Here is a 12,586-nt window from a genome sequence, read left to right as displayed (position 1 = left end):
AAAGACGATAATTTAGCCCTCCATTTATAGAGAGAAGAGCTCAGAGAGCAAAAGCAGACGTCCTGAGGTCTGCAGAGCACCTGGGGGGCTTCTGACATGGCTCCTGGCAGGGGCGTGCAGGGACAGGGCTGGTGGATTACAAAGTTTCTGGCTCTGGTGGGGCAGAGCTGGGCTGGGCTGGGAGGTCACCTCTGGCTTCTTCTGAACATCCTTAGAAGGGGGCAGGACCTTGGCCTGCTCATCAGGAGCAAGTCCAGAGGTCTCTCCCTGCCAGGTTACTGGTGTAGTCTTCTGTGGACCAGCTGTGGTGAACTTAAGTTTGGTAACCTCCTGAGCCCCTACTATTCATCTCATGGGATCTAGTGAGCTAAGGCCAGGATGATGCTTTGATTTTCCAAGACAGGTGCAAACATAGAAACACAGGCTCTAATGTCCTGGGCATCTTGTTCCCAGCAAGGCACCTGGGAGGAGGCTGGCTGGGGTGCAGGTAGGCAGTAGACTCTGGGCAGGGTGTGCCCCTGAGGCTGGGCTCCTTTGTCCTGTTGCCAACCCTCTTACAGTGTATGCAGATAAAGTCAGCTGCTGGGCAGGTGCACCTTGGTAGATATCCTTAGGTTAGTGAAGGAGTAAATACACCTGCCTCACTCCCTGAGTTGGCTTCCACCAGGCAGGGGGAGGAGGAGTGTTGGTTGCTTTCTGTGGACATGCAGAATAGAGCATGCAGATAGCAGTTAGTTGGGAATAACAACAATAACAGTACTTGTTGGGGCTGGAGGAATGGCTCAAGTGGTAGAGTACCTGCCTAGCAAACACAAGGCCCTGAGTTCAATGCCCAGTAAAGCAATAAGTAAATAAATTAAAAAACAAAAAAACCCAATACTTGTTATAAGCAAGTATGTGACACATACAATCTCTACTCTTACAACATATTTGTAAAGTATGTGTTAACCCTATGAGGAAGTAGAGGCTCAGGGAGGTTAAATAACTCACCCTACATCACATAGGAAGCAAAGACAGAGCCAGGATTGGAATCCAGGTCTGCTCAACTCCAAAGTCCTTTCTCCGCCACCTCTTCATCTTTCTCCCAGAGCTCCATGTGGAGTTGCAGTGGAACTGAGAGCCACCTGGCTGATGGCCACATCGGTAACTGTGCTGTAAAGCTGGAGTACTGATCAAGAGGCTTTGCCCAGTACTCCAGGTGCTGTCCGAAGGGACTCTTCTCTTTCTAGCGTCCATATCCATTTCATAGGAACATTTTTACATCTCCTGGTACTGAACTTTTAAGAGAAGTTGGAAAGACTGTGTGAGCTAACACACATCAGTGCTTAGCACAGGACATGGTGTGTGTGCACACCAAAGGGTGGCTGGTCATTGGTATTTTCTTTATTGTTGTCAGGCCCTGTTATTTCTTCCTTGTCCTCCTTTTTTTTGGAGGGGAAGGGGAAGTTCTGAGGATTCAACTCAGGACCTTGCACTTGCTTGGCAAGCACTCCTCCACTTGAACTATACCCTACACCATTTTGCTTTTTAGTTTGTTTTTCAGACAGTCTAAGGGGAGGCCTTGGACCCTGATTCTCTTACCTTTGCCTCCTGAGTAGCTTGGATTACAGGCCTTGATCTTTTACCATGAACAGTTTTCAACTGCTGAATCCATGCACTGACCCTTTACGCACTGGAAATTTCAGGAGGAGGCTAGGGGCTCCATTTTGCCTATGAAAAACCAGAGGTTCAGGGGGGGAGATTACTTATGTAAGGTCACAAATCTTAAGCTCATACTTGGTACATTTTCAGGTGAAGGTACAAGCCCCTTCTAGCCCCCTGATGAGTTCTCTCAAGCCTGCTTCTGGTCCACACTGTCACCCCCCCACCAGAGCCACCGCTGTTCTGATTTCTTTCACTACAGACTGCTTTCGCCAGTGATTGAGCTTCATATAAATGGAATCATACAGTTTTGGGACCTAGCATCTTTGTTATCAATCAGATGTGGGTCTTTCCTGGAATCTGGTTTGTTCCATGCTATATACTTCATTGTGTTAATTTCTTAATTTTCTGCCTCCTAGGGTTTGCACGATTTGGGAATCTCTCTCTCTTTTCTTTTTGAGACAGCATCTCACTTTGTAGACCAGAGCTGGCCTCACACTCACCATTCTTTTGCCTTAGCCTCCCAAGTGTTGGAGTTACAGGTATGCACCACCATACCCAGCTGAACTCTTTGGTATCCTGAGATGTCATTAAATATTGACTTCCACAGATACCTGAGGTGCCATGTGCCACAGTGTAGTCACTGGACATCAGGACAAGATTTCCTCTGCAGAAATTAATCCATCATGTCTCTTACCAGGCATTCAGGCCCCAGGCCTTACATGACTAGTGGTGAGGATGAGAGCCTTCACACTCTTGAAGGTTCATCTAGACTTCTAAGGTCTCCTTAGGCCATGGGACTCAGTACGCCCATGCAGGAGGGACTTGCCTTCCTAGGACAGCCTGCTGTGAACATTCCTTTGGAAGGGACGTATAAGGGACAAATGGGAGTGCAGAGGGCAAAACTCTTACTCTAAATTGCAGTGGTAACATGGTTAGTGGCAGACTGGCTGCTATAAGCTGTGACTGGCCTTGAACTTACCGTCCTTCTGCCTCAGCTCCCTGGCTCAAGAAGAAGCCCCTCTAGAGGTAGTGGGGATGCTCCAGAGCCCTGCAACCATGTCAAGTCAGCCCCACTCCACCTCAAAGAGGTTGCCTCACCCATAGTAGTGTCCAGCTTGTGAGGACTGGAGACAGTCTCCATGGCTACTTCCTGATGGGCTTAAAAAGGGAAACACTAGGTTAGGAGGCAAGAGATGTAGGCTTAGGCTTCAGCCCTGCTAGGGTCTTGCTACAGGGCAACCCTCTCTGGTTCTCAGTTTTCTAGCAGGATTCTAATTAAGGGTCCTTTCTACTTGACAATTGTACAGATTCCTCAGTATAATAGAAGCTGAGACTGGTTTGTGAACTAGCTATTTCAGAATAATAGAGGAGTGTATTCCACAATACAGATTCCACCTCACATTTACCTGTCAGAATCTGGGGTGGGGAGTGGTGGTGGTAGATTGCAGAGGTTTGCAAGAATCTGCATTTTAACAGACTCTTCCAGTGGGTCAAACACTCACTGAAGCTCAGGGCTCCACTCCACCCCTCTCCAGCATGAAGCCCAGGGCCCAGGCCACAGTGGATGAGCCATTCTGCAGGCATGAGGCAGCCAGGTCCAGGTGTGCTCAACTGCCAGGGAACTTGGATCGCCAGAGCCAGCAGCCTGCCAGGACTTGTTTGTTTGTGTCTCTGAGCCCAGCAGCGATATTATCAAGGGCCCGACCCAGTGATCATATTTGCCAGTCACTTTAAGCGCTGGCGACAGTGACTGTCATTGATCTCATTAAAAGAAAAGGTCGTGCAGAGTCTGCTTCTGCAGGCTGGATGGGGCTTCCTGAAGTCACAGAAGGACTATTGATTGCAGGACCTGTATTGAAGGTTAATTGGATTTCAGTGAGTGTGTGTTTAAGACTCTGCCTGGGCTGAGGTTCAGTTTAATTGGCATGAAATTAGCCAAGAGAAAGGTGATGGAGTTGGGAGTATAGGGGCTGTAGGGACAGATGACTGGAGACTCGTGGGCACCATCATCTGTCTGTGAAGACTGGGGGCAATCCAGGGCAGAGGCTTAAAAGAGATGCCTACCGGGCTATCTCTGAGGTGTGGTAGCCAGCAGGGAAGAGAGGGCCAGGGGCTCCTCGGCCGTTATTATGTGGTGCTTAATTCAGTCCTCTCTTCTCGGCATGTATTCCTGTGTGGGAGTGCCCATAAGAGCCTGTCCATTCACCTCTCCAGAGAGCAGGTCTGTCTTCTGTCAGGGTTGAGAAGGGGCTGAGACTTTTAAAGCCTTTTAACTAAACCTTCTTTTTCAGGACCCCCAAATCCCATTTTCAGAGGTTCCAGGGGCATCTGAGCCATCCTGGGACTCAGAGGTAACCAACAGAGCTCCCCATGGCTGGCTTGGGGTTTCATATTTTCTAGCCAGCCAATATGTCTATTCCTCATGGTGAGCACAATTTTGTTGTGGTTGGTGTTTGCTGTGGTTGGCCCTTCTTTTTGTTGTGCATGGTTGGGTCTTTGCCTTCATTTTCCCTTTAGAGTCATTTCTGTGGGCTTTGTGAGGGAGTGGAGTCAGTGGCCTGGGCTCCATCTACTGTGTTTAGCCAGAAGTCCTCTCCATGTTTAAATCCATTTTATGTTATTTGCAGGGGCATTTGAAGGTGTCACAAAGTCACCTCTCTGCATGTTTTACTGAGCACTTATTAAGTGAGGCACTGCACATAGTACTGTAATGGAGGCGTGGCTGGAGCTGAGATTGGGGGTTCACAGACGTGAGGCTCTGGGTGGGAAGTGCAGAGGGTTTCACATCATGACACTTGGGTTGTGTCTGGCTCTGCCTCTCCTTGGCCTGGCGTCCTTGGGTAAGTAAGGTACTTGAACTTGGAGTCTGAGTCTGTTCATCTCTGCAATTGGGGGATAACAATACTCAGGGTCAGTTTGTGAACTTTGCAAGCTGTGAGACTATAAAAAGTTATTTGTAATTCATAATTCATGAGGGTATTACTCACAGAGGCATGTCTTCCTCAGAGAATCTTTAGGACCTCTGCTTTCTTCCTGTCCACCCACCTATGTGGTCTGTACTTACAGGTGAAGGAATAGTCATCGATTAAGCATTTAGTGTCCCCCCTTCATAAAGCCACACTTCCGTTTCTATCTTTCCTCTTGATTTCCTTGATTTCTACTGTGGCCACGTCCAGATTTCTACTGTGGTCATGTCCAAATTGAATGGAACTTTTATCTTTTTGCTCAACCTGGTTCCCACCTGCAGGCCTTTCTGCCTTTCTGGTACCTGCAGATGCATGAAGATGCTGGTTCCTAAAATCACTAGAAAGACAACATCTTCCACTGTCCACCCTCTATCACTTCCCAGAAACTCATGGAAGTTAGAGGAGCCCAGGTGCCCAAGATGGGTTCCTGGGGATTTATTTCCTCACAACAGAGATGGCTAATGGTGTTCTCTGTAGTCACCCAGCATGGAATCTGGGCTCTGATGGCGGCTCTGCCATGTGCGACCCATGACACTGTGGTGAAGCTGCTCTCCCTTTCCAATCTGCAGTTTCCTTTTGTAAGTGAGGTAAGAGGGGGTGACCCACAGGATCTTTGGAGGAGCCCTGTGCACACGTGTTCAACTCCAGCCCTCAGCCCTCTCTGATGCGGGTCCAGGACAGGATTTGCCAGAAGACCCTGGCAAGGCAGAGGGATATGAGACTTTCTTTGGAGTGAGTTGTTACCTGAGGGAGGAGGTGCCAGGTGTCAATGACTGCTCCTCCCTCTTGTCTTCCAGTAGCCCTGGCCTCGGACCCACTCATAACTCCTTTGGAGTTGGGATGATTTGCACAGTGTCTCTGGAGGAGACATGAGCAGGCTTTCCTGTTCTCACAGGCACGCATACCTGGCTCTTGGCTGATACCTTGTCAGGCCTAATCAGAGGAACTTTCTCTGGGTGCCTGCAAATACCACCATCTGAATCACTCCCAGTTGCCTGTAACCAGTCAGCACCTCATTTCCATTCTCAGTGCCTCTTCCAGCACCACCAGGAAGTGCTCCAGGCCTCTGTCTGATCTATGTGGAGAAGCCTGGGCAGAAACTGGGGGAAGAACAAAGACAGTCTAAATGACAAGTCTCCTGCTTGATATCAGGCCACTTGTGATTATTAACATCCTGCAACACCACAGATCTTGGCCTTGCTTCCAAGATGCCCTCCAGGAACATAAATAGACCTTCCCTTGGGGTGGGGGAATAAATTAATTCCTGTAATTATAGAATAATTAAAGTACTTTCAGCCAATTCAAGTCTTGAGAAAAATCCAAAAATAACTCCTTGATTTAAATATTATTTACTAAATTAATTCTTTACTCAGCCATTTTATAGAGTCCTACTCCCCCCCGCCCCATACACTGTTAAAGAGTAAAGGCATTGTGTAATTACCAAAATCACTTAGGAGTGGCACATTCTTTTACATGGAACAATTACAAGACTTCTCTGTGGCTTTTTTCTAAATGGTACTATCCTATGCCTTGGTTAGAAGTGAGGTTTAGAGGAAACACCCATCCAGGATTTCCTACTGAGGCTCTTTTTCCAGATCGAGCACCTTATCAGAAGTTTTGGGAGGCAGCTGCTGGCTCCAGGAAGAGCTTTCCAGGGAGTGGAGGGGCTGGATGGCTGGACCATGGAGCACCTTTACTCTTGAACCAGGTCACCTGGGTTCTGGATCGTGCTTCTTCTCATTTTTGTGTCTTCCTTTCTTCAGCTGTTAACTGCAGGGGATGGCCGAGTGCTAAGTCAGTCCGTGTTAAGTGCCTGGCATAGCCTTGGCTATGACTCTCTAAAAAGGTGTTGCTCCCTGTTGTCCTGTAGACACTGCTGTTAATGGGGCAACAGCAGTGCTAGGGACACAGTGGTCTGTTCTTAAGCAGGAGATGAAGCTGAAGTAATATGAAGGGGTGGGAGAGAGAGCTGTGTGCCTGATGACGGCCTGAGGGTTTCGCCGTGACCCTCAGCACCAGGAACAGAAGGGGGCAGTGCCCCTTCTTTGGACAGATTGTTTGCCAGAGAGTCTGTTTAGGGCAACACTAAAAGATGTTAAGAAAAACCATCCCAGACTTTGAAATAAGGCCAAGAGAATGTGGTGCACCCTTTCAAAGTCATTCCTGGGCTGTGTTTAATCAGTGCTCACCATCCAAAGAATTTTTTTTTCTTTTTTATTATTCATATGTGCATACAAGGCTTGGGTCATTTCTCCCCCCTGCCCCCACCCCCTCCCTTACCACCCACTCCGCCCCCTCCCTCTCCCCCCCACCCCCTCAATACCCAGCAGAAACTATTTTGCCCTTATTTCTAATTTGTTGTAGAGAGAGTATAAGCAATAATAGGAAGGAACAAGGGTTTTTGCTGGTTGAGATAAGGATAGCTATACAGGGCATTGACTCACATTGATTTCCTGTGCATGTGTGTTACCTTCTAGGTTAATTCTTTTTGATCTAACCTTTTCTCTAGTTCCTGGTCCCCTTTTCCTATTGGCCTCAGTTGCTTTTATGGTATCTGCTTTAGTTTCTCTACGTTAAGGGCAACAAATGCTAGCTAGTTTTTTAGGTGTTTTACCTATCCTCACCCCTCTCTTGTGTGCTCTCGCTTTTATCATGTGCTCAAAGTCCAATCCCATTGTTGTGTTTGCCCTTGATCTAATGTCCACATATGAGGGAAAACATATGATTTTTGGTCTTTTGGGCCAGGCTAACCTCACTCAGAGTGATGTTCTCCAATTCTATCCATTTACCAGCAAATGATAACATTTTGTTCTTCTTCATGGCTGCATAAAATTCCATTGTGTATAGATACCACATTTTCTTAATCCATTCGTCAGTGGTGGGGCATCTTGGCTGTTTCCATAACTTGGCTATTGTGAATAGTGCTGCAATAAACATGGGTGTGCAGGTGCCTCTGGAGTAACCTGTGTCACAGTCTTTTGGGTATATCCCCAAGAGTGGTATTACTGGATCAAATGGTAGATCAATGTCTAGGTTTTTAAGTAGCGTCCAAATTTTTTTCCAGAGTGGTTGTACTAGTTTACATTCCCACCAACAGTGTAAGAGGGTTCCTTTTTCCCCGCATCCTTGCCAACACCTGTTGTTCGTGGTGTTGCTGATGATGGCTATTCTAACAGGGGTGAGGTGGAATCTTAGTGTGGTTTTAATTTGCATTTCCTTTATTGCTAGAGATGGTGAGCATTTTTCCATGTGTTTTTTGGCTACTTGAATTTCTTCTTTTGAGAAAGTTCTGTTTAGTTCACTTGCCCATTTCTTTATTGGTTCATTAGTTTTGGGAGAATTTAGTTTTTTAAGTTCCCTATATATTCTGGTTATCAGTCCTTTGTCTGATGTATAGCTGGCAAATGTTTTCTCCCACTCTGTGGGTGTTCTCTTCAGTTTAGAGACCATTTCTTTTGATGAACAGAAGCTTTTTAGTTTTGTGAGGTCCCATTTATCTATGCTATCTCTTAGTTGCTGTGCTGCTGGGGTTTCATTGAGAAAGTTCTTACCTATACCTACTAATTCCAGAGTATTTTCTACTCTTTCCTGTATCAACTTTAGAGTTTGTGGTCTGATATTAAGATCGTTGATCCATTTTGAGTTAATCTTGGTATAGGGTGATATACATGGATCTAGTTTCAGTTTTTTGCAGACTGCTAACCAGTTTTCCCAGCAGTTTTTGTTGAAGAGGCTGCTATTTCTCCATCGTATATTTTTAGCTCCTTTGTCAAAGACAAGTTGGTTGTAGTTGTGTGGCTTCATATCTGGGTCCTCTATTCTGTTCCACTGGTCTTCATGTCTGTTTTTGTGCCAGTGCCATGCTATTTTTATTGCTACTGCTTTGTAATATAGTTTGAAGTCAGGTATTGTGATACCTCCTGCATTGTTCTTTTGACTGAGTATTGCCTTGGCTATTCGTGGCTTCCTGTGTTTCCATATAAATTTCACAGTAGATTTTTCAATCTCTTTAATGAATGTCATTGGAATTTTGATGGGAATTGCATTAAACATGTAGATTACTTTTGGGAGTATCGACGTTTTTACTATGTTGATTCTACCAATTCATGAGCATGGGAGATCTCTCCACTTTCTATAGCAAAGAATTTTTTTTTAACTGTCCACAGAAATGTACTGTTGTTTGACTTTTTATTGACAATTAATGAAGGACTCAGACTGAAGTCTTGTAGCTTTTTTTTTTTTTTTTTTTTGATGGTACTGGGGTTTGAATTAAGGGCCTCACACTTGCTAGGCAGATACCCTAGCAATTTAGCTATTTCATTAGCCCTTTTTTGTGTTGAGTGTTTTTGAAATAGGGTCTTATGAACTATTTGCCCAGGATGGCTTCAAACCATGATCCTTCTGATCTCTCTCTGCCTCTTGAATAGCTAGGATTACAGGTGTGAGCCACCAACGCCTGGCCCAATTTATCTTATCTATTAGAGATACAAATAATTTCTGTTCACAAAGTCAACCACAAAGGTTGGCTTTTTTTTTTTAAATGTACCTTAAGACAATAACTAGTTTGTATATCATCCAGGAACCCCAGTCTCTCAGTCCTGTTTAAACATCTGTAAATACCCACTTCCTCAAAATTCTTTTTGAATCAGCTCTACCATCTTACTTACTCCCTCTTGAATGAGTTAAGTCTTTAACATGTGTTTATTCTTTATTTCTTAGGAGCTTTGTTTTCACCTTCACTATTGATTTCACTTTGATAGTGGCAATGGGTGTACATTTTCTTCAAGTTCAAAACAATAAGCTACAACACTAAAAATAAAGCAATGACATTTGTGTGTCTTCTAATATGTAAAGGGCTTTCTCATAGGTGATTTTTAATTTTTTTGGTGGTACTGGGGTTTGAACTTAGGGCTTTGTGCTTGCAAAGCAGGCATTTCTTGAGCCACACCTCCCGCCCTCTCATAGGTGATTGTATTTGATATTGACTCTTGAGATTGCTCTGTGAGGAAATAGAGCAGATGACATTAGTCCCACTTAACTGGTAACTGAGACTTACTCCCCGGGCCACCCATGTCCAAAGTGGCAGAACCAAGATGGTTCCAACATCAAGCTACTGGCATTGGCTGGCTCCTGCTCCTCTGCCTTCCATACCTGTCTGTCCTGGTGACATTGTTAAACCGAGCATTAAGAAAAGCCCCTAGATTGGACTATGAGCACATGATAAAAGCGAGAGCACACAAGGGAGGGGTGAAGATAGGTAAGACACCTAAAAAACTAGCTAGCATTTGTTGCCCTTAATGCAGAGAAACTAAAGCAGATACCTTAAAGCAACTGAGGCCAATAGGAAAAGGGGACCAGGAACTAGAGAAAAGGTTAGATTAAAAAGAATTAACCTAGAAGGTAACACCCACGCACAGGAAATCAATGTGAGTCAATGCCCTGTATAGCTATCCTTATCTCAACCAGCAAAACCCCTTGTTCCTTCCTATTATTGCTTATACTCTCTCTACAACAAAATTAGAGATAAGGGCAAAATAGTTTCTGCTGGGTATTGAGTGGGGGAGCGGGAGGGGGCGGAGTGGGTGGTAAGGGAGGGGGTGGGGGCAGGGGGGAGAAATAAACCAAGCCTTGTATGCACATATGAATAATAAAAGAAAAATGAAAAAAAAAAAAAAAAAAAAGAAAAGCCCTTAGATGGAAAGACCCCAAGTGGAAGCAGCTGGATGGGGCATTGCAGTGAAGAGGGCCACTCTGACAGTAGTGGTGTGTATGTGGCTTCACTTGGTAGCACTACCCTGCAACAGCGACTTAGTCCTCATGGACAAAGGCTCCCCCACCCTGAGTCCTCAAACCCCTAGGGACCATCTTTCAATGTAGCAATAAGGGGCCCAGAGTGATTAGCAATATTTCAGAAAGCTTAAGGGAGATCATACATCTCCCTGTGACAGGTCTGCCCAGACTAAATGACATGTCATTTCTTTGCTTTTTGGCTGGAATTCTGTCAGCTCAGTCTGGCTGTGCTGCTTATCTGGGGCCGATCAGGAACCCTGATTGGACCTTATATGCGTTCTTGGCAAATAAAAATGAATGATTACTTAATAAATGCAATTGGTTTGGCAGATGCAGCCTTCTGAAGCATGGCTCCAGGGAACGCCAAGGAGCCTAACGAAAGGGGTTTTGGTGGCACTGAGGTGGGTACCTGCTAGCTCACCTGGGACTAGCTCTAGCTGAGGCCCCCTCTCTCAGGAAACAGAAAATGGAGGCCCTGGGGCACCCAGCATGTCATTGTGAGTCAGAGAACTTGCCTGGGGGCGAAGTCCTGCTCCTAATATGAAGAAACACTGTGTCCTGGGGTGTCTGTTTCACCCCAGGCATATGCTAGGAGCTGCAGTGCTGGTATGGTAACGGGGCATGATATCTTCATCTCTTCAGAGGTATAACAAGAGCTAGTCTGCCTCCCTTCCAGGAGTGTCACGAGGCATCAGTAATGACAGCCACAGGGACACCTGGGAGAGGTGCCCCTGTGACATTCTCATTTACCTCTCTAGCCACCCTTGAGAGCATCACTATTGCTATTTCCATTTTACTCAAGCTGAGCATATAAACAACTTGTTTCAGTCCACAAAGCTAATGGAAAAGTGCAGAAGACATGAGCCCTATGCTCGTGCTTTGCTGGAGGGCTGGGTGGTCATACCTATTTTAAATCCTCTTTCTAGCCATGGGCAGTAAACGAATCTTGGTTCCTCACCTGCAAAGTGTGGCTCATACCTCTATCTACTATTTGGGCTCTTAATAAGATTGCTGTCTTTGTTTTTATTTATTTATTTTCTTTGAGAGGTACCTTTACCAACTTTGTTTTTAAAGCAGGGCTATTCTTGATCATTTAATTTGGGGCTAGTTATAACTGATTGGGTTTCAGAGGAGATTAATGGGAGTAGGAAAAGCATTAGACATAGGAACCACAGCATCTCAGAAGACCACAGAGATCTGAGGGTCTCACTCACGTCAGATGCAGAGTCCTAGATTCATGTGTCTTGTGCTGTTACAAGCAAGTGCATGCATCACAGAGCCAGTCTATGGTATATAAATTACACCTCAATAAAGCTGTTTAACAAAACAGGGCCAGTCCCTGCTGTCTTGGAAGTTATGATAGTGGGCCACATGGTCATTAATTAAAGAATCATAAGAATAACTGCTAGTGCCATGAAAGAACAGCATAGCATCCTGTAGAAGTGGATGGTGAGAGAACCTCTTCCAGCCTGGGATGGGAAGGAAGAGGGCCTGAACCTAGTGATGGGGAAATGGCAGGAATGCTTCTGGTGACAGAAAGAGCATGTGCAAAGGCCCTGAGGTAGGAAAGCACAGGGATCACTGGAAAAGAGAAAGAGTAACTGGCTGAAGTGTCAAGGTACTACAGTATGAGACCATGCAGGGAGGCAGGGTCTGGTTATGCAGGACTCTGTAGGTTGAGGAAAAATCTTAATCCTGTGCCCCCCCTCCCCATGAGCCTTATCTCTTCCTCTCTGGCTGGGATATATTTGTTAATGACCAAGGAGTCCAACTGAGACTGATGTCCCAGTGACAACCTGTGTCCTGGGGTATCAGCTTTCTAGTTGAGTGTGTCTTTGTACCTTGGAAACCCATCTGCAGATTGTTTGCAGGCCCAGGTCTGGCTGTATTCAGCAGCTGTTCGCTAGTTGGGAAGAGGCTTTTAGCTTTAATAAAAAAGGGAGTAGAGATAAGAAGACTGCTTCGGCGGGGAGAGCAGCAGTGACTGGATGATTTAAATGGCCTCTCCAGGGTCATTTCTTCTGTGCAGACATCATAAATCAGATTAGCATTGGGCTCTGGTGGGGAGGGGAGAAGGGCCAGGACTCTGAGACTGCTTGGGACTGGCCTGGAGCCAGTGGGGCAGCCCCAGAGGATTGGGGTGGGGTCACTTTTTCCTCAGTCCCATTCCTGATCTTTGGAGAAGG

General features: G+C 45.8%; 1 protein-coding gene across 11 annotated transcripts in view; it reads left to right on the top strand.

Annotated features, from left to right (window-relative positions):
* Window positions 1-12,586, top strand: part of Adck1 (aarF domain containing kinase 1) — a 108,789-nt gene that overhangs the window by 84,634 nt on the left and 11,569 nt on the right. The gene's annotated exons all lie outside the window — the stretch shown is intronic.

This window comes from Castor canadensis, chromosome 3, assembly GCF_047511655.1.
Source record: "Castor canadensis chromosome 3, mCasCan1.hap1v2, whole genome shotgun sequence".
NCBI lineage: Eukaryota > Metazoa > Chordata > Mammalia > Rodentia > Castoridae > Castor > Castor canadensis.
This window is presented reverse-complemented; position numbering and strand designations above follow the sequence as displayed.